The sequence below is a fragment of the Odocoileus virginianus genome, chromosome 1, assembly GCF_023699985.2.
Source record: "Odocoileus virginianus isolate 20LAN1187 ecotype Illinois chromosome 1, Ovbor_1.2, whole genome shotgun sequence".
Classification (NCBI taxonomy): Eukaryota; Metazoa; Chordata; class Mammalia; order Artiodactyla; family Cervidae; genus Odocoileus; species Odocoileus virginianus.
In genome coordinates this window covers 106,498,060-106,519,451 of record NC_069674.1, presented here as the reverse complement: position 1 = coordinate 106,519,451, position 21,392 = coordinate 106,498,060, and the positions used below count along the sequence as shown (strand labels likewise).

Here is a 21,392-nt window from a genome sequence, read left to right as displayed (position 1 = left end):
CCTCCCCTGCAGCTAAGGGTTGGGTGCCCTTGTCGGCACTGTGTCAGCCTCCTGTCATGTTTGATTCTGTCAGTTCTCTCATGAGTCCCTTCTCCCCACCACCCAGGATGGTGTTTGATATCTGAGTCTAAGGATTGAGGAATTGATTGTGAGGTGGACAGGATGAAGGCGGGGAAGGAGAGCAGAAGTGGGAAAGAGAAAGCAGAAGGAAGCACATCCTCTAGGGATGCTAGTCACCTCAGGATCTCAGCTTTTAAAAATCACAACCCTGGGGATTTCAATTATATCCAGTTGAACATGCATCTTTAGCATCCTTTATTATTTATAACGGTTAAAAAATCCCTAAAGACCAAACTGCACCCTGAAATCCTATAATTCATACTTACATCTATTTCCAAAATGGATTTATGTTAACAACCATTCCCAAATCGTGACCCAAGCCATGGTGTGAGTCTTAAGGTGAATGTGACTGAATGACTGTATTCTCAAAATTCATCTTCGAAGCATGAGGTTGAATGTGACACTTTTGGCAGCTGTTAGAGACAAGACCCATCAAATCAGGTATATCTGTCAAATCACGATAATCCTCCCCCATAATTAGGAAGGGGATGAGGTAAGCCTGAATCAGTCAGGTTACTGAGCATGTGTATAAAGACGAACATGCCATCAAATAGAGAAGTCATGTGTAGCTGGGAAATACCTAAATATACCTGTGCTGTTTAACACATGGGGAAAGGCTATACATTCAAACACTTCTCATATTTAAAAAGTGGTTGAGAGAACTCTTTGCCCAGGCTAAAGTGCAGTAGATCCTGGGGCAGGTTCCAGTAACAGCAGTAACAGATTATACTGCTCTAAAATCACTGCAGATGGTGATTGCAGTCATGAAATTACAAGACGCTTACTTCTTGGAAGGAAAGTTATGACCAACCTAGATAGCATATTTAAAAGCAGAGACATTACTTTGCCAACAAAGGTCCACCTGGTCAAGGCAAATGGTTTTTCCAGTGGTCATGTATGGATGTGAGAGTTGGACTGTGAAGAAAGCTGAGCGCCAAAGAATTGATGCTTTTGAACTGTGGTGTTGGAGAAGACTCTTGAGAGTCCCTTGGACTGCAAGGAGATCCAACCAGTCCACCCTGAAGGAGATCAGTCCTGGGTGTTCATTGGAAGGACTGATGCTGAAGCTGAAACTCCAGTACTTTGGCCACCTCATGCAGAGTTGACTCATTGGAAAAGACCCTGATGCTGGGAGGGATTGGGGGCAGGAGGAGAAGGGGACAACAGAGGATGAGATGGCTGGATGGCATCACTGACTCAATGAACATGAGTTTGGGTAAACTCCGGGAGTTGGTGATGGACAGGGAGGCCTGGCATGCTGTGATTCATGGGGTCGCAGAGTCAGACACAACTGAGTGACTGAACTGAACTGAACTGAACTGAAGACTCTTACATTATATAATATTATTTAAAGGCTGACTGTGATAAGATATACATTTGGTTTAGATGTGATAAGCTATAAATTAGGTTTCACATTTGAAAATCAACATTTTAATTTACTACATGTATATTGTTAAATCTAGAGATGTGTTTCTCAATCTTTAGCATAAACCAGAATTATGTGAAACTTGTAGTCCAGTAGGTTCAGGGCATGCCCCCCAAATTTGTGTTTCCAACAAATCAAGCATGTTATATTTCATTAATAAAAATCAAGATCTATCTATGTTATTTACAAGAGACCAATTTTAAATTCAGATACACAGATATATTAAAAGTGAAAAGGATGCAAAAAGATATACTTTGCATACCTTGTTCATGAGGAAGATGAAGTAACCATATTTATATTCAACAAGGTAGATTTTAGAACTAGGAATAATATGAGAAATCAAGCAATGACATTACATAGAAATAAGGGACAAATTTATTAAGGCATAAAAATTTTAAATATATGTGTGCCTGACAACAGAGGTTCAAAACACATAAAGCAAAAATAATAATAATAAGAGGACTAAGATGAGAAATAGGCAAATGCACAGTCACAATAGGAGATTTTAAATAGGAGGTTACATATTCTCAGTAACCAATAGAAAAAGCAAACATAAAATCAATAGTTCAGAGTAGTTCTTAATACTTGATCCATTTGACATACATGAAGAGCTCAAGTCTCAAACTGCAAAGTACACATTCTCTTCAAACGTTCATAGAATGTTACATAACAAACTATAATCCAAGCCTTAGGGAACAAAAGTTATACAGGATAGATTGTCTGACCAGAGCTAAATTAAGATAGAAATAAAAAATCTTAAAAAGTACCAGAAAAATCTCCAAACATTTCACAATTAAGCACCACACATCTGTATATCTCAAGGATCAAAGAAGAACTCAAAATGAAAATTAGAATATATTGAACTAGATAGTAAAAAATATATAATGTATTAAAATTTGTGGGATATTGCTAATGCAATTTTAAAAGGGAATCAATAATCTTAAAAGCCTGAAAAAAGGGAGGGGGTTAAACAGAAGTCAGACTAAAAATCAATTGATGTAACATTGCTCTTTCAAGATGCTAGAAAGAAAAGAAGAAATTAAACACCAAGAAATTAAACATTAAAGGGATAATTAAAAAATTATCCCTTACACCACATGAGGACACAGTGAAAAGACAGCCATATGAACGAGGAAACTCCCATAAACTGAATATGCTGGCACCTTGATCTTGGACCTCTCAGCATCAAGAGCTATGGGAAATGGTTCTCTTGCTTCTCAGTCACCCAGTCTGTGGTATTTTACTATAGCACACGATGATTTAAGACAAAGACTAATGTAATTGATATCCTTAGCAAAGACTGACCAAGAAAAATTAAAGTACAAATTATTAACATTTCTATCTAAAAGGACACTGAAATAAGGATTCTACAGGCATTAAAATAATAGGAAGTACCATGCATAAATATCTTTATAAACTTTTCCAGAGAATAGAAACAGAGTGCTCATTTTCTGAGTCTAGGATAATCTTGATAACAAATCCAGAAAAGGACATGGCAAAAATGGCCAATCCTTTGACCAAAGAAACAAACTATCAAAACTTCTGATACATAAAAAAGATCAGGAGAGAACCAGCTGGCAGAGGAGAAGGTGGACGTGGAGTACATCTCTGTCCGTGGATACATCAGGAATGCAGCTTCAGACACAGAAGTGCATGCAGAACACCAGCTGAGAGCCAACAGGAGGACCTGACCAGCGAAAAGAAGGTATAGAACCACGCAAAACTTGGTAGGATGAAGGAATAAGGGGGAAACGCAGGAGTGTTAGTAGGACTGGCCCTGCCCTCGGCAGGTGGGGGGACTGAAGCAGGGGTCTGATCCCCACAGCGGGGCAACTGTCTGAGTCAGAGGAGAAACATTTAAGGCTGAGAGGGAAACAGCTGATCTGTGGCAGCCTAAATGGAGTGAGAATCAGACAGTCCTTGCTGCAGCCATACATATACCAGGCAGGAACGCAGGTCTTCTGAAAGGGGCAGCAGCTGGGAGCTGGAGTTTAGGGATGGTGGAGCAATCCCAGGGCGAGGGCTGCTGTTGTCTGTGGAGAGACAGATCGAGGGAATGTGAGGGAGGAGGTTGTGGTGGGAAATGCCTGTGGAGGAAAGCCCGGCAGCCGTGGAAGCAAGAGGACACTGCTGAGTCACGCGTAGCGGGTGGAGCCATCACCACCACTCTCTCTCCACACACCAGCATCGGCAGCTGAACAGTAGAGAGGCTGGCCCATCAAACCTGATGCACTGAACTACAGAAGGGTCCCGCCCAGGGTGCCCCTTTAAGTGACTGACACGCGATCTACAGAGAAGGACCCCAGCCAGGGGGCCCCTCCATGTGCCTGATGTGCCCGTCTCCAGAGAAGGGCCCCAGGCTAGGGAGCCCTCTAGGGACTTGAGTGGGCGGGTGGGGCCACGGAGACAGACTGGTCAAAGAGGCCTTCTGATGGCCAGCTACAAGAGGCTTGTAAAAAGACTCTGAGAGGGTTATAACTCCTGCTGGCCAGGCAGTCGTGTCCCTGCACATGGGGCGCCGCCAGGGTCCCCGCGAGCCAAGCAGCTGCATCGCCTTCACGCTTAACTCTCATGGGGGCAGGGCTGCCACAGGCAAAAAAGAAAATCTTGTGTTTATACGCTCAGGGTCGCTGCGGTCCTGTCCGGCTCTTTGCGACCTGTGGACTGTGCCCTGCCAGGCTTCTCTGTCAGGGGCGGGGTTCTCCAGGCAAGAATTCTGGAGCCTATCGGCCAACACTGGTTGCCATCCCCTTCTAGGGCGCTATACTTCCTGCTGCCCCAGCCGCCAGCTCCCCTGAGGACCTGGTGCTGCCGGAACCCCTGCAGCCCAAGCAGCAGCCCCACCTCCGCACCCGGCCCTCAGAGGGGCAAACCCAGTCCTCCAGGGCAGCCTCAGGAGCAGACCCCAGCGGAGGGCCCACATGCAGAGGCGGAAATAAAACCACACGTGAAACCCAGGGGCGGTGTGACTAAGGGAGAAGGCCCCAAACCTCCCCGCCAGCGGTACAAAACTGCAGGTTAAATCCACACGATCAACTAGGCAGACTCTGTCCATGCAATATATAGAAGGTCACTGAGGCTCCCCCAGAAGAAAACGCACTAGTGCCGACAGCTGTGGACACTGGAGGCAAGAACACACAGGAGTGGGGCCAGATCAGAATCTGAGCTGCCCCTCAGCAGGTCCAGAGACCAGCACAGCGCTGGGCATCCTAGGGAGGCGAGGAGGACTGTGACTCCCAGCCAGGGAGAGGACTCTGACAGCAGTGACTCAAGAAACAAACAAACAAACATTGTTATTCTTATGTTTTGACTTGTTCTGTAGATTCTTCTGGATTCTTTTTTCCCCCTCCCCTCAACCCTCATTGTAGTTGTCGATTTTATTGGCACTAAGAAATCCAATTAACCTTTGAGCTTTTTTTTTTCCCCCTTTCAGTCACATTTTAGATTGTTGTCATAAACGTCTGTCTTTACGTTGGGCTTTTGCAGTTCTGTGGCATTTTCCTCTTTTTTTTTTTTTCTCTTCTTTTTAATTTTAATTTTTTAAGCCTATTATTATTTTTTCTACATTTATTCCTTTGTTTGCTTTTCCTACTGTTCTTTACCTCTTGCAGTTAATCTTTAAGGTATATAAAGCTTCTTTATCTACCCCTATTTAACTTTGCATACCTATTCTTTCTTTTCTTTTTCTCTCCTTTCCTCTCAACATTTTGTTAATTTTCATTGCTTTATTCCCCAACTGGAAACTTGCTTTAGTTTTGTTTTCCAGTTTGTGCTTTAATTAGTTTTGTACTGGTAGATATAAATTTTGGTTTCCTTGGTTTGCCGGGTCAATCTATTGTACTTAATTTTTGTTGGACTGTTTTGATTTTGCTATGGGTGTATATGTATATATTCAGTGACATTTTTCTACTGGTGTTATAAACATCTGCTTCTACATTGGGCTTTTGCAGTTCTGTGGAGTTTTCCTTTTTTCCCCTTTTTTCTTTCTTCTTCATTTTTTTTCTCTTTTCTCTTTTTTATAATTTTAATTTTTAATTTCTTAAACCTATTATACTTTTCTCCATTTATTCCTTCATTTGCTTTTTCTACTGTTCTTTTCCCTTTGCAGTTAATCTTTAATGTATATAAATATTCATCATCTTCCTCTATTTAACTGCATATCTACTCTTTGGTTCTTTTCTTTCTTTCCTTTCCTCTCAACATATTTGTTAGTTTTGTTTTCATTGCTTTATTCCACACTCGGCACTTGGCTTTAGTTTTGTTTTCCAGTTTGTGCTTTATTTAGTTTTGTTCTTAACTGGTAGATATAATTTTTTATTTCCTTTGTTCACTGGATCAATCTACTGTACTTTATTTTTGTTGGACTGTTTTGATTTTGCTTATGGGTATATATGTATATGTGCATATTCCATTATTTTAATTATTATTTGCCTGACTTTATAACTGCCACTTGTCTAGGATTCATCTTTGTCTTCTCATTTTTGGATATTTGTTTTAATCTCACTAAGCCATAGCAAACCTCTTGTGGAATCTTCCTTCCTGACCAGAGATCAAACCCTGAGCCTTTGGAATGGGAGGACTGACTCCAAGACCCTAGGCTACCAGAGAACTAACCCCAGGGAGTATCAACTAGTGAGAACTCACACTAAGGAAACCACTTGAATACAAGACCCAGTACCACCTAACCACCAGTAGCACCCTGTGCAGGACGCCTCATTTAAACAACAAACAAAACAAAAATACAGACCCAGTCATCAGCAGACAGGATCACTGCCTCACTCAGCCATGCCCATCAGAGGAAAAACAAGCAAACACCAAAAACTCAGCACAAATCTCACCCTATACAAAGCACACACAAACCACCAGACCAACCTTAGGAGGGCAGAAACCAAAAGGAAGACAGAATTCAACCTTCTTCAAAGAAAGAATTCAACTTTCTTTGAAGCCTGGGAAAAGGAGATCTCAAACACAATAATTTTTTTTTTTAAAAATGTGAAAGCAGAGAAATATTGCACAAATGAAGGAACAAACTAGAAACACAGAAGTCCAAATAAATGAAGAGGAAATAGGAAAATTACCTGGAAAAGAATTCAGAATAATGGTAGTAAAGATGATCAGAAACCTTGAAGACAAACTGGAGAAAATGCAAGAATCAATTAACAAAGATCTTGAAGAATTAAAGAATAAGCATACAGACACAAACAACACAATTACTGGAATTAAAAATACTCTAGAAGGAATCAATAGCAGAATATCTGAAGCAGAAGAACAAAACAGTGAGCTGGAAGATAAAATGGTGGAAATAACTTCTGAAGAGCAGGATAAAGTAAAAAGAACGAGCTGAGGACAGTCTCAGAGACCTCTGGGACCATATCAAGCACATTTGAATTATAGGGGTCCCAGAAGAAGAAGGGAAAAAGAAAGGATATGAGAAAATTATTGAAGAGATTATAGTGGAAAACTTCCCCAACATGGAAAAGGAAATAGTCAATCAAGTCCAAGAGGTGCAAAAGTCCCACACAGGATAAACCCAAGGAGAAACACACCAAGACACATACTAATCAAACTAGCAAAGACTAAACACAAAGAAAGAATATTAAAAGCAGCAAGGGAGAAGCAAAAAGTAACATACAAGGGAAACCCCACACACTTAACAGCTGGTCTTTCAGCAGAAAGATCTTCCAGGAGAGCCCCAGTGGGCGGCCATTTCCTTCTCCAGGGGATCTTCCCGACCCAGGGACTGAACCCGGGTCTCCCACACTGCAAACAGGTGCTTTACCACCTGAGCCGCCAGGGAAGCCCATATTTAAAGTACTGAGAGGGAAAATTCTACAGCCAAGATTGCTGTAGCCAGCAAGGATCGCATTCAAAATTGGTGGGGAAATAAAAAGTTTTACAGACAAGCAAAAGTTAAGAGAGTTCAGAGCTGCCAAACCAGTTTCATGGACTTATATAGTCAAGAAATGCAAGAGAAGAAAAACATCTACAAAATCAACCCCAAACAATTAGAAAATGACAATAGGAACATATTCATCAATAATTACTTTAAATGTATTAAATGCTCCAACCAAAAGACACAGACTGGCTGAATGGATAGAAAACAAGACCCATCTATATGCTGTCTACAAGAAACCCACTTCAGACCTAAAGACACATATAGACTGAAAGTGAGAGGGTGGAAAAATATATTCCATGAAAATGGGAAGCAAAAGAAAGCTGGAGTAGCAATACTCACATCAGACAAAATAGACATTAAAATAAAGAAGATTACAAGAGATAGGGAAGGACACAACATAATGATCAAGGGATCAATCCAAGAGGAAGACATAACAATTGTAAATATCTATGCACCCAACATAGGAGCACTTCAATCCATAAGACAAACACTAACAGACCTGAAAGGAGAAATTGACAGTAACACAATAATAGTAGCAGACCTTAACACCCACTCACACTAATGGACGGATCATCAAAACAGAAAATTAATAAGGAAATGTAAGTCTTAAGTGATATATTAGATGAGATGGATCTCATTGATATCTTCAGGACATTCAATCCAAATGCAGAATACCCCTTCTTCTCAAGTGCACATGGAACATTCTCCAGGATAGACTGCATCTTGGGTCACAAATCAAACCTCAGTAAATTTAAGAAAATTGAAATTGTATCAAGCATCTTCTCCAACCACAATGCTATGAGACTAGATATCAATTACAAGAAAAAAAAAACTGTAAGGAACACAAACACGTGGATATTAAACAACACATTTCTAAATAACCAACAGGTTAATGAAGAAATCAAAAGGGAAATAAAAAGTTTCTAGAAACAAATGACAATGGAAACATGACAACTCAAAATCTATGGGATGCAGCCAAAGCGGTTCTAAGAGGGATGATTATAGCAATACAATCCACCTCAAAAGCAAGAAAAACATTGAATAGACAACCTAACTTTACACTTAAAGCAACTGGAAAAAGAGGAACAAAAACATCCTAAAATTAGTAGAAGGAAAGAAATCATAAGGAATCAAGCAGAAATAAATGAAAAAGAAATGAAAGAAACAATAGTAAAGATTAATAAAACTAAAAGCTGGTTCCTTGAGAAGATAAACAAGATTGACAAACCCTTAGCCAGACTCATCAAGAAAAAAAGAGAAGAATCAAATCAACAGAATTAGAAATGAAAAAGTAGAGTTTACAACAGACAAAAAGAAATACAGAGGATTATAAGAGACTATTATGAACATCTATATGGCAATAAAATAGATAACCTGGGAGAAATGGATAGATTCTTAGAAAGGTTCAATCTTCCATAACAAAACCAGGAAAAATAGAAATTATGAACAACACAATTACAAGCACTGAAATTGAAGCTGTGATCAAAACTCTCCCCCATCCCCCCCCCCCCAATAAAAAGCCCAGACCAAACAGCTTCACAGGAGAATTCTATCAAACATTGAGAGAGGAGCTAATGCCTATCCTTCTAAAACTCTTTCAAAAAACTGCAGAGGAAGGAATACTTCCAAACTCATTCTACCAGGCCACCATCACCCTGACACCAAAACCAGACAAAGACAACACAAAAAGAAAACTACAGGCCAATATCACTGATGAATCTAGATGCAAAAATCCTCAACAAAATTTTAGCAAACAGAATTCAGCAACACATCATAAAGCTCACACACCATGATCAAGTTGTGTTTATTCCAGGGATACAAGGTTTCTTCAATATGTGCAAATAAATCAATGTGATATACCATATCAACAAATTGAAAGATAGAAACCGTACAATCGTCTCAATAGATGCAGAAAAAACCTTTGATAAAATTCAGCACCTATTTATGATTAAAACTCTTCAAAAAATGTGCATAGAATGAACCTACCTCAACATAGTAAAGGCCATATATGATAAGCCTACAGCAAACATTATTCTCAATGGTGAAAAGCTGAAAGCATTCCCCCTAAGATCAGGAACAAGACAAGGGTGTTCATTGAGCCACTGTTATTCAGCATAGTTCTGGAAGTCCTAGTTATAGAAATCAGAGAAGAAAAAGAAATCAAAGGAAGAATCCAAATCAGAAAAGAAGAAGTAAAGCTCTCACTGTTTGCACATGACATGATGCTGTACATAGAAAACCCTTAAGATAGTATCAGAAAATTACTAGAGCTAATCAGTGAATTTAGCAAAGTTGCAGGATATAAAATCAATACACAGAAATCACTTTCATTTCTACATACTAACACTGAAAAATCAGAAAGAGAAATGGAGTAGATGGAGTGTAATCTGCTTTATTCATAGTGCACTGATTTAAATGTTAGCCACATCTAAAAGTTACCTTTACAGCAATATCTAGACTGGTATTTGACCCAAAACTGGGCATCATGGCCCAGTCAAATTGACATATAAAATTAACCATCGCACACACTGTCCCCACTTATATTTGTAGGCAGTTGACAAGATGGTTGGAGGGTATCACCAACTCAGTGGACATGAGTCTGAGAAAGCTCAGGAGATGGTGAAGGACAGGGAAGCCTGGTGTGCTGCAGTCCATGGGGTCACAGAGTCACACAGGACTGAGCAACTGAACAAGACAAGAACCAGAGGTAGTCATAGCCAGAGTTATAAAGGCAAGAAAAATAAAAAGATGTGAAACGGGGGGAGAGGAGGAAAGAGGTAAAACTACAGTTATGCACAAATTATGTAATAGTGTATGGAGAGAAAGCCAAAATAATCTACAAGCTATTGAAACTATTAAGCAAACTTATTAACATCACCAGACACAGGATTGTCATACAAAAATGATTATTTTCTGTATACAAGTAATAAATAGAAATTTAAATTTCAAAAAAAATGAACACTAATAGAACATGAACAAACCTTTGCACAGAAAAATACTCAAGTTTGCCAATAAAAACTAAAGATCCAAATATACAGGGGGAAATAATCCAAGATAAGGCAGCAACCTAAGTGTCCATCAACAGGTGAATAGGGAAAGAAGATGTGGTATATTTACAATGGAATATTGCCCAGAGATAAAAAAGAATGAGATAATGCCATCTTCAACAATGTGGGTGAGCCTAGAGGGTATTATGCTTAGAAATAAGTCAGACAGAGAAAGACAAATACTCTACGATACCACTTACATGTGGAACCTAAAAACTAAAGCAGTTGAAGGTGTATAACAAAACGGAGACGGACTCAAGATATAGAGAACAAATCTGTAGTTACCACTGGGGACAGGAAAGGAGAGAGGGGAAAGGTGAGAGCAGGGGATAAAGAGGTGCAAACTACTGCTGTGCATAAAGCAGACAAGCAACAAAGAGATCCTGCACAGCGCTGGGGATTATAGACATTAGCTCATAACAATTAGGAAGAGTAAAGTGTTGTACACCTGAAACTAATTTAATATTGTAAATCAACTATACTTCAGCTTTTTTAAAGCCAAAAAGTCAAATTTACAGAGGGAAATATAGTCAGTCCTTGTTGTTTATAGTACTTATGTTCTATAAAGTCTGCAAACACTGATTTAGTGAATACTGACCATTGCTCTTCGGGGAAATTTGAAGTTTGATTACTGCAAATCTCTGGTCACAATATTTTTGTTGAGTGGTCAATACATAACCTTGTTTTAAGTGAGCTTCTATTAGAAGACCCCGTATTTAATATGCTAATGATTCATGGATGTTGAACTCACGACTAACATTGTATAGCTCATGACTAAATGCAGCTTCACCAATGTGCATTTTCTCCACAAGATGCATCACAGTCTCCTGGTGCTGAGGAGCCCCAGGCGTCACCTTAGCACTACACTTGGGGGCCATTTCAAACATAAAAATTACCAACAGAAAGCACAGAAGTCCGGAAAACACGGCACTGAATTTGCTGTGCGACGGATGCTTGTTTACTACTAGAAATGATGTGGAGACAAGAGGCAGAGGCTGCCTGCTCTTTCTCAGCCAGGAACACAAAACCACCACCACTCTGATCATGCCCACAGCAGCCCCGAAACGCCACAAGTATCAGTTTGGCGCTGGCAAATTGTAGCAACCAGGTAAATTAGGAAATACAGATTTCACAAATCAAAAGAATCAACTGTACCACCTTCAAGGACTGGGAGACCAAAAAATCAATTCTTAAATTGATCTATATATTCAGTGAAATCTCAACAGGCACCCCAGTAGACCTCTTGGCGGAAATCAATAAGCCTATACAGCCTATTCTAAAATTCATGTGGGAATTCAAAGAATCGGAAATAAAGACAACCCTGACAAAGATGAAGCTGAAACATTCACACCGCCAGCTAGAAAAGCTTGCATAAAGCTAACTGATTAAAATATTGTGCTATTGATTCAAAGACAGAAAACAGCACCAGTAGAACAGATAAAATCCAGAAACTGATGCACACAAACACAGTTGTCTAATATGCAACAAATATGTCACTTCAATACACCACCACAAGTCAATAAAAATAAATAACCCAGTTTTACAATGAGCAAAACTCCATCTAAATCCTTCAAAAACAAGAACAACAACAATAAAATCCAAATGATCAATAGCATATGCTAAGGAACTGAACATCACTGACCAGCAGGAAAATGCAAAATAAAACCAATGAGATACAAAACCCACCCATTAGAATGAAAAAATCTTTTAAACTAAGGCCATACCTAGTGCTCAGAGAATGTAGATAAACTGAGAGGCTCATAAATTGCTGATGGAAATATAAGCTGAAATAATCACTTTGGAAGACAATTTAGCAGCATCTGTTAAACTGTGTGTGACCCTGTCAGCCAGAAATTCCTGTCATATACCTAACAAAATGCCTAAAAGTTCACTCAAAGACTCACACAAGAATGCTTGTAACAGTTCCATTCATTATAGCCCCGAACTGGAAACAACCTAGAAATCTGTCAAGAAAGTAGAATGGGAAAACAGAGTCTGGTTTATTAATGCAAAGAAATGCTGTACTTATAGAGCAAGCACAACACAGCCACGAGTATGAACACAACAAGTGTTTTACTGAGAAAATGAAGACCAACACAACATACTGTGTGATTCTACTAATACAAGTTTCTATGAGAGGCAAAACTACACCACAGTGTCAAAGTCAGAATGTAGGTAAACTTTCAGGGGAGGGTCATGACCTGGTGGGGACTACAGAATGGCTCCTGAGTGCCAGGAGTATCTAGAATATTCTAGAGTATCTAGAATATTCTAGATCTAGATTTGGATGGTGGCTGCACAAGTGTGAATGATTTATTAATAAGCATCAAGTTCTACACTTAATATTTGTTACACTTTACTGTATAATTACTTCAATACACTGTTTATTAAATGTTTCTGAGAGAAATTTTTTTTTTTAGCCTACAATTCTCTGGTCTGTCAACTCAGCAATTATATATGAACAATACAGGGGTGCCCACTCACCCTTGAACAGTTAACAAATCCAAGTACTTCTATCTCTGCCTTGAAGACTGAGGAATTGATAAATGATTCACTCAAAGGCAGGAAACTGACATAGTCTGGATGGAATTGGGATTCCAAACCCTAGTTCTTTTTATCCCCTATGGTGTTGATACTGAGCAGGATCCCGTGCGGCCCCTGGGCTTGGAAGCCTTTCTGCCCCCTCCACCTCTTGACTACGGGGAACAGACTTCACTCAGCCTCCAGGGTCTTTGCCTGAGTTCTCATGGGCAGATTCCAATTCTTGCTAATCAGGGAAGGCAGAGGATGCAGAGACAAGGCAGGAGCAGCCAAGTTAACAACAGTGCAGCCTTGGGGCAGGGTCCTGGCTCCCCCTCAAGGGATAAGCTTCACAATATCTCTGAGCTGTTTGCAACGGCTGAAACCTCCCCCAAGTAGGAAAGTTTGAGGATGTGCTGCCCACATGCATGTAGACTTCAGACCAGTTGGAACCAGAAGGTTGATGATGCTGATTCCTGATTACCTCACCACTAACCAATCAGAAAACTGTCCACCAGCTGATCACGCCCTCTTTGACCCATTACTGTAAAACACCTCACTACACCCACCTGTGACACAATTTTGCAGGCATTACCTTGGTGTCTCCTTTTGCCTGGCATAGCAGTAAGACTTTTCTATTTCACCTGCAGTCGCTAACAGAGGACAGCTGCCACCAAAGCCTCCTGTGCTAAGTGAGAGATGGGGACACAGCTTAGCTTCTGAGATGGAGAAAGAGGCTTCTCAGTTCCTCATAGTACCACCTTGACTGAGCTGGAACTCACAGGAGATGTGCTGAATACCAGGGGTCAGAACAGGGAGACATGATCCAGTATTCCTAACCAGAAAGGCTCTGTGCTACTGGCCACCACTGGGGATGACCAGGCCCACAGTGCTCAGAAGTCAGGCCCAAGCCATAGAGGCAGGTGCAGGCCACCGACCCAGAGTCCAGTGCTGGATGCGCCGATGCAACCAAAGCGGTGCCGGGCCCACCCCCACAGGACTCTCCCTCCGCTTAACCAAGAGCTCACGGGCCGTCTTTTCCATCAAGTAACCTGAAAACAAGCAAACACAGTAGTGTAACACGACTCTGCGGTATAGAAAAGCCCGAACCTAGACTGAGAAAGGGGCTGGGGGCACTGTGGCAATGGAACATTTCAGAGATGAGAGTCACTCAAGCCAGGATCTCACATGTGTCAGGACTGTCATGGTGGGCATGTCGGTTTCCTCCAGCATCCTGCCTTCCTTCCTCACACTTCCCAATTCCAAATCTCCACCCAGGCCATGCTGGTCACCCTGCTTCCACCCTCACCTTCAGGGCTGAAAGCTCTGATCAAGAGCTTTCAGGTGGTGAGTCTGGACACACCAGGCTCCACATTCAAATAATTCTGTTGGCTTGTACTTCACATCTTTTTACGTGCATTCCTCCCAACCACCCTCTGTGATGGACTGGTAACTCTTTATTCCCGTTTTCTCCGTAACAACCAAACATTAGCTTGGGGTCTCCTTTTGCCTGGCAAAGCAGTAGGACTTTTCTATTTCACCTGCAGCTGCTGACGGAGGACAGCTGCCACCAAAGCCTCCTGTGCTAAGTGAGAAATGGGACACAACTTAGTTTAATCTAAACCCAAGTTGGTGGAGAAACTTGGCTAAAATCAAACATGGCACAAGTGAAAATATGAGGTCTCCTAAATTCTTTTTTTTTTCATTTATTTTTATTAGTTGGAGGCTAATTACTTTACAATATTGTAGTGGTTTTTGCCATACATTGACATGAATTAGCCATGGATTTACATGTATTCCCCATCCCGATCCCCGCTCCCACCTCCCTCTCCACCCAATCCCTCTGGGTCTTCCCAGTGCACCAGCCCTGAGAACCCTGTCTCATGCATCCAACCTGGGCTGGTGATCTGTTTCACTCTAGATAATATACATGTTTCTATGCTGTTCTCTCGAAACATCCCACCCTCACCTTCTCCCACAGAGTCCAGAAGTCTGTTCTGTACATCTGTGTCTCTTTTTCTGTTTTGCATATAGAGTTATCATTACCATCTTTCTGAATTCCATATATATGTGTTAGTATACTGTATTGGTCTTTATCTTTCTGGCTTACTTCACTCTGTATAATGGGCTCCAGTTTCATCCATCTCATTAGAACTGATTCAAATGAATTCTTTTTAATGGCTGGGTAATATTCCAAAAATATGGAACACTTCATGAATTTGCATGTCATCCTTGCGCAGGGGCCATGCTAATCTTCTCTGTATCATTCCAATTTTAGTATATGTGCCGCCGAAGCGAGCACAAGGTCTCCTAAATTCTTGATCTTGGTCTGTCTCCACCTCTCCAAAGGGAGAAGGGCAAGATGGGTGCCTTGTTTATGTAATTCAACCTTTTACCTTCATTACCTTGTATTGTGTCCATAATGTAGTTGGCACTCAACGAATTTCTAGAAGTGAAGGCAGGGATGGGAAAGAATGCAGGCAGGCAGTTAAGAAGGTGACTTCCATTTGCAGGGTGAATCATGAACCTACAGTGATTTATCCTTTAAAAATCTCACGTGTTGATTTTATTTTCCTGCTCCTTATCCATTGACAGGTGAGTTTTATCCAGTTTGAATCTGAAATCCACTGGGGTTCAATTCCTGTCTTGTCTTTTCCATCATCCTTTCCTGTTAATACTCAGAGAAGCAGTCTGCTTTGAGTCAGACTCTGACACTGCCAGGCACTGACCATTGTCTCCCATCGTGACTGCCTTAGCATCATCCGATCAGTAGGAGTTTATGTCTTTTGTTGGTAAGACCTTTACATTTCTGATTACTTGGGATTGGAGGCTTTCTAGAACAGCCAGTTGTTCTGTTTTGACCCCTGAAAACTCTGAGTTTCCTTGTAATATGAATGGCATGTGAATAAACCTAGCATTTTGCTATGTGAGGTGAATCCTACATCCAAGGCTGGGTTGAAATTACTGTTTAAACCCTAAGGTGGGCTTCTCATGGATTAATCACATGGCTTTTTGGAGATTACTTTCAAGCCTTTCCACCTTTCCACCACAAAACTGTCTTCTTATTCTCTTCTGGTTTTCATTGTTCTGTTTCACATGCTCTCTGAAATGGAAACTGAGATTTTTCAACTCCTTTCTCCTCTGGAGGGAAAATTACCCTGGGTTGACAGAAATATGATCACTAGTTTCTGATAGTCAGCATCAGCATCTTCCATTTCATAATCAGTTACAGGCTGCAAAAATGGATTTTCATCCATCCTAATAATAACATTTTATCTAAAAATCTATACTCAGATCTATTTATCTATGCTCTGGGTAAACATATAGGGAAATCATGAGATGAAATCATGGCAAAATGTAATTTTCTTGTGATGTCAAAGCCTGAGCAGTGAACCTTTTATAATTCATATTATTGACATCCTAAATGAACTGAAATGGGATTTAATGATCCAAAGTGAGATGATTAAAAACTCTTATGGCTCAGGTCTATTATATTGATATTAATATTTAATGGAAAATGAGACATGCTTTGTTTCATAAAACAGTAAGCAGAGTCTTGAATAGATAAACTCTGGAGGTAGAATGAAGGGTGAAGCGCCGATGGATTAGCAAGAAGATCAACAACCTTGCAAAAAATGGGAAGATGAAAGGAAATTTCTGGAGGAAACAGAAAAGCATTCGTAATGGATGTGAAAAAATGATCTAGAAAAACAGCAATTGTCTTTCTTACCACCTGATGCCTGCAATTGCCTAGAAAAGACTTTTAGCTGAAGAAAAAGGCACTAAAGATCCTACCCTGCCTGTGGATTTGGCATTGACCACTGTGAGGGCCAGCCCGGAAGGGCCCAGGCGCCTGGCAGGCAGGGCCGCTCTGGGCTGCACTGGGGGCACCTCCCACCCACGAGGGGGACCAGACACGGGGACTCAGACACTCTTCTCAGGCGACCCAACTTGTTGTTTAGTCTCCCAGTCGTGTCTGACGCTGTGACCCCGTGGACAGCAGCACTCCAGACTTCCCTGTCCTTCACTATCTCCAGGAGTTTGCTCAAACTCATGTCCTTTGATTTGGTGATGCCACCCAACAATCTCATCCTCTGTCATCCCCTTCTCCTCCTGCACTCAACCTTTCCCAGCATCAGGGTCTTTTCAAATGAGTCAGCTGTCTGCATCAGGTGGCCAAAGTATTGGAGTTTCAGCTTCAGCATCCAATGGATATTCAGGGTTGATTTCCTTTAGGATTTACTGGTTTGATCTCCTTGCTGTCCAAGGGACTCTCAAGAGTCTTCTCCAGCACCACAGTTCAAAAGCATCAATTCTTCGGCACTCAGCCTTCTTTATGGTCCAGTTCTCACATCTGCACACGACCACTGGAAAAACCATAGCTTTGACTACATAGACCTTGGTCAGCAAAGTGATGTCTCTGCTTTTTAATATGATGTCTAGGTTTGTCATAACTTTTATTCCAAGGAGCAAGAGTCTTTTAAATTTCATGGCTGCTGTGAGTGTCCACAGTGATTTTGGAGCTCAAGAAAATAGTCTGTCACTGTTTCCATTTCATGCCAAGTAGGCCAGGGTTAACACTACTGAGGTGGACAGACTGGCCTTGCTGGTTTGACCATTCATGGGAACTCAGGCTATTGTCTGACCTCCTGCAGCTTCAATTTTGTCAACTGCAAAATGGAGTAATAGTAGCGTTTACCTCACTGCAAGATGGTGACAATGAAGTGACACACTTGTGACCCAGTGTCCAGCAGCTCTAAAGGCTGGACTCATCATCAGCAGTTGCTGCCATTGACACCACCCAGCTTAGGGAATCTAAGGGGGAGGGGGCAGAAGGTCACCATGCCTCAGGTGGTGAGAGCATCTCTTTAGTGACCAACGCTGCAAGCTGGAAGAGGCCACTGGCCCTTGGCCCACTGGCGGAACAAGGCCCCAGCAGGGCCTATTCAGTCATGTGCAGTTCCCTGTGGGCACCCAAAACCCCCGGAGAGGCAACCCGGTGTCATCGGGAACCCCTGCTCCTCAGCCACGCTCCAGGGTTGCCTTCAGCTCCAGATACAGTACGATGAGATGGGAGACACTCCGGGCCACACCTCACTACCCATGAAAGGACATGGGCTCTGCCTCCCAGGCTGACTTTTCAGGCAGACCTGTCTCCGGCCCTGCCCTTCAAGTGACACCCGTGTCATATGTGGCCCCATATCGACGTCAGAGACCCACCTGTTGCCCTCCCATGTTGATGTCAAGGTCAGCCAACCTCTGCCCATCCTGAGTCCCACTGAGCAGATGGCACTCAGAGGCCCCAGGGGGCTGCCCTTACCCCCATCATCCAGAATCATCTTCGCCACCTCACATAGTACAAACACATCTTGGATGTGTGACTCGACTAGGAGAACACTCTGTGAGCGCATTCTGAGAAAGTGCTCCATGAACATCTCTTCTGTGTGGGGAAGGATCCCGACTCCCTCCTCCCCTGGTGGCTTGACTGTTCTGCTCAGCTTTTCCTTATGAAGTGACTTTGACCTTCTGGCTGCTTCCTTTCTCTCGATGTCATCATTCTCCCTCAGACACAGACCCAGGTGGAAAGTGATCGGTTTGCTGCTGACAAAGATTTCAGTGAGTTTTTCCCTCATTCTCACCTTCCACGTGAATTACACAAACTTGCACCGGATTTGTGAATTCTGAGGGTCAAACGAGAGATAGAGGCTTAAGGATTTGAGAGATTAGGTTTGGCCTAAATAAAAGGCAGCCCCCGCTTTCTGCCAGGAGGGTGGGGGGCAAGGTTCACGGGGAGGACGAGGTGGTCCAGGCACCACAGCCCAGTGGCCATGGATGCGCTCTCAGCACGGCTGCTCTGGGACGGAGGAGGAAACCAAGACTCGGAGAGATGCTGTGACTCACAAGGTTTACACAAGGTGGAACTTCCCATCACCTCTGCCTGACTTTACTCACCGTGGTCCTTCTGCCTCACCCCTTCTTCTCACGGGGAAGAGTATGGAAGCGGGTACAATCACAGACAATGCTATGTGATGAGTGCTAAGGTAATCAGGTTCCCCGCCCTGTGGGACTGGACCCCGAGGGCCACCCATGCCTACAGCCCCGGACAATCTTGGAGCCACTGTCTGTGCTAAGGAGCCACACCTCCCGACACCCAGTCTGGAATAGAGACCTGGGCCACAGCAGATGAGTCACCCCAGGCGTGGATCCTGGAGTCCAATAGTCCACCCAGGATGCTAAACAGAGTACTCTGGACTAGAGCTTATGAACAACAGACAGTGTCTTCTCAGAGCTCTGGAGGCTGGATGTCCAGCAGACCTGATATCCAGTGAGGCCCGTTCCTGTTCACAGACGGCCATCTTCTCACTGTGTCCACATGTGGTGGGAGAGCGGTGCCAGGAAAGGGTTTCTCAAGCTTCTTTTTTAAGGACACAAATGCCAACAGGAGGGCTCCACCCTCGTGACTTAAGCACAAAACCCCCACCTCCTAAGACTATCACCTTGGGGGCCAGATTTTACCTTACAGATTTGGAGGTAAACAGGCATTCAGTCTGTAGCAGGGAGTGAGGTCCTGAGCAAGAGGCAGAGGGTTTCTTGTGTACCTGTTTCTGATTTGCACAGGGACCCCAATCATATTAACTTCTCAAAGATACCACTTGCTCAATCCCAAACATTAAGCAGATCTCACAAAAAATTCCCTCATCTGTCTTTGTCCCCTTTCTTCCAATAGGAAAGGATTTATGGGGCATTCTGTCTGTCCTTTGTGTTCCACAGGGGCTTGTGACTTTACATCTTAAAGGAACAAATTGGAAAAGACCCTGGTGCTGGGAAAGATTGAAGGCAGGAGGAGAAGGGTACAACAGAGAATAAGATGGTGGGATGAAATCACTGACTCAATGGACATGAGTTTGAGCAAGCTCTGGGAGTTGGTGATGGACAGGGAAGCCTAGTGTGCTGCAGTCCATGGGGTCATAAAGAGTTGGACATGACTGAGCAACTGGACTGAATTGAAAAATCACCATTGAACCAGCAAGACTAACAATTCAAATATGTCAGTCTAGATGCATAGACTGGGGTCTGGTCCAAGGAAGGACACATGGAAAAAAAAACCTTCTCCCCAGGAGATAGAATCCAAGCCAACCAGCCCAGGAAGTCTTTCTCTTGGGAAAGAGTGGCTCATATCAAGGACCTTTGATGAAGTTATTAAGCCCCTGAATTAGCCAAACTGAGGCCCTCCTGCCTCCTCTCCTCTTGTCAGATAAGATAATAAATCCCTTTTGTTTATGAGAGTTCAGTTGAGGTTTTCTGTTACACACAGATGCAAGAATCTTACCTTGTTTAGGACAGAAAAAATAAACACAAACATGAAATTTTCCAAGAAATGCCAAGACACAGGGTCCTATTTCTGTAACCCTTTTTCATAAGCACAAGAATTTCAGCCCCGATATACAGAGAGTGATACACTCCTACTGAAAACAGTTAGGAAGGAAACTGGGGTTGGAAGACAAAAGTAAAAGATCCCCAAGCAAGAGGCCTTAGAAGAGATCAATGAAAGTGCAGGCAAGAAGGCAAACTCCAAATTATACTTTTTTCTAACAAAGGAGAACAGCTGACATGTCTGCACAAGATGCTTTCTCACAGAAGTGAGGCTACACCAGGCTGCTCTTAAGAATGATTAATCATTATCACAGTCTGGCTGGGCCCTGGGAGAACATCATACTTATCCTCCAACAAGTACCTGTCATTTCCTCCACTTTACTGATGGGAAAATGAAGGTTGATTACTTCACTTGGTCTGATTATATCTAGGTCCATCCATGTAGCTGCAAGTGGCATTATTTTACTCTTTTTCACGGCTGAGTAAAATTCCATTGTGTGTATATATATGTATATATATACACCACATCTTCTTTAGCCATCCCTCTGTCAATGGACATTTATGTTGCTTCTATATCTTGACTGTCATAAACAATGATTCAAGGAACATTGGGATGCATGTATGTTTTCAAAGTTTTTTTTCTGGGTATATGCCCAGAAATGGGATTGTTGGATCATGTGGAAAGTCTTTTTTGGGGGGTTTTTGAAGAACTGCCATACTGTTTTCCATAGGAATGGGAGTTTGAGATTAACAGAGGCAAACAATTGTCTACAAGATGGATAAACAACCCATTCCTACTGTATAACACATGTGTGCCTGCTCAGTTGTGTTTGACTCTTCGTGATCCCATGGACTATAACCCACCAGGCTCCTCTGTTCATGAATTTTCAGGCAAGAGTATTGAAGTGGGTTGCCATGCCCTCCTCCAGGGGATCTTCTGGACTGAGGATCAAACCGAGGTTTCTTGTGTCTCCTGCATTCACAAGTAGGTTCTTTACCACTGGCACGA

General features: G+C 42.3%; 1 non-coding gene across 1 annotated transcript; it reads right to left on the bottom strand.

Moving 5' to 3' along the window:
- Positions 1-15,204: 15,204 nt before the first annotated feature.
- On the bottom strand, positions 15,205-15,311 carry LOC139036694 (U6 spliceosomal RNA). Its single transcript, XR_011489528.1, has one exon. It is a non-coding gene; the product is annotated as a U6 spliceosomal RNA (small nuclear RNA).
- Positions 15,312-21,392: the final 6,081 nt, after the last annotated feature.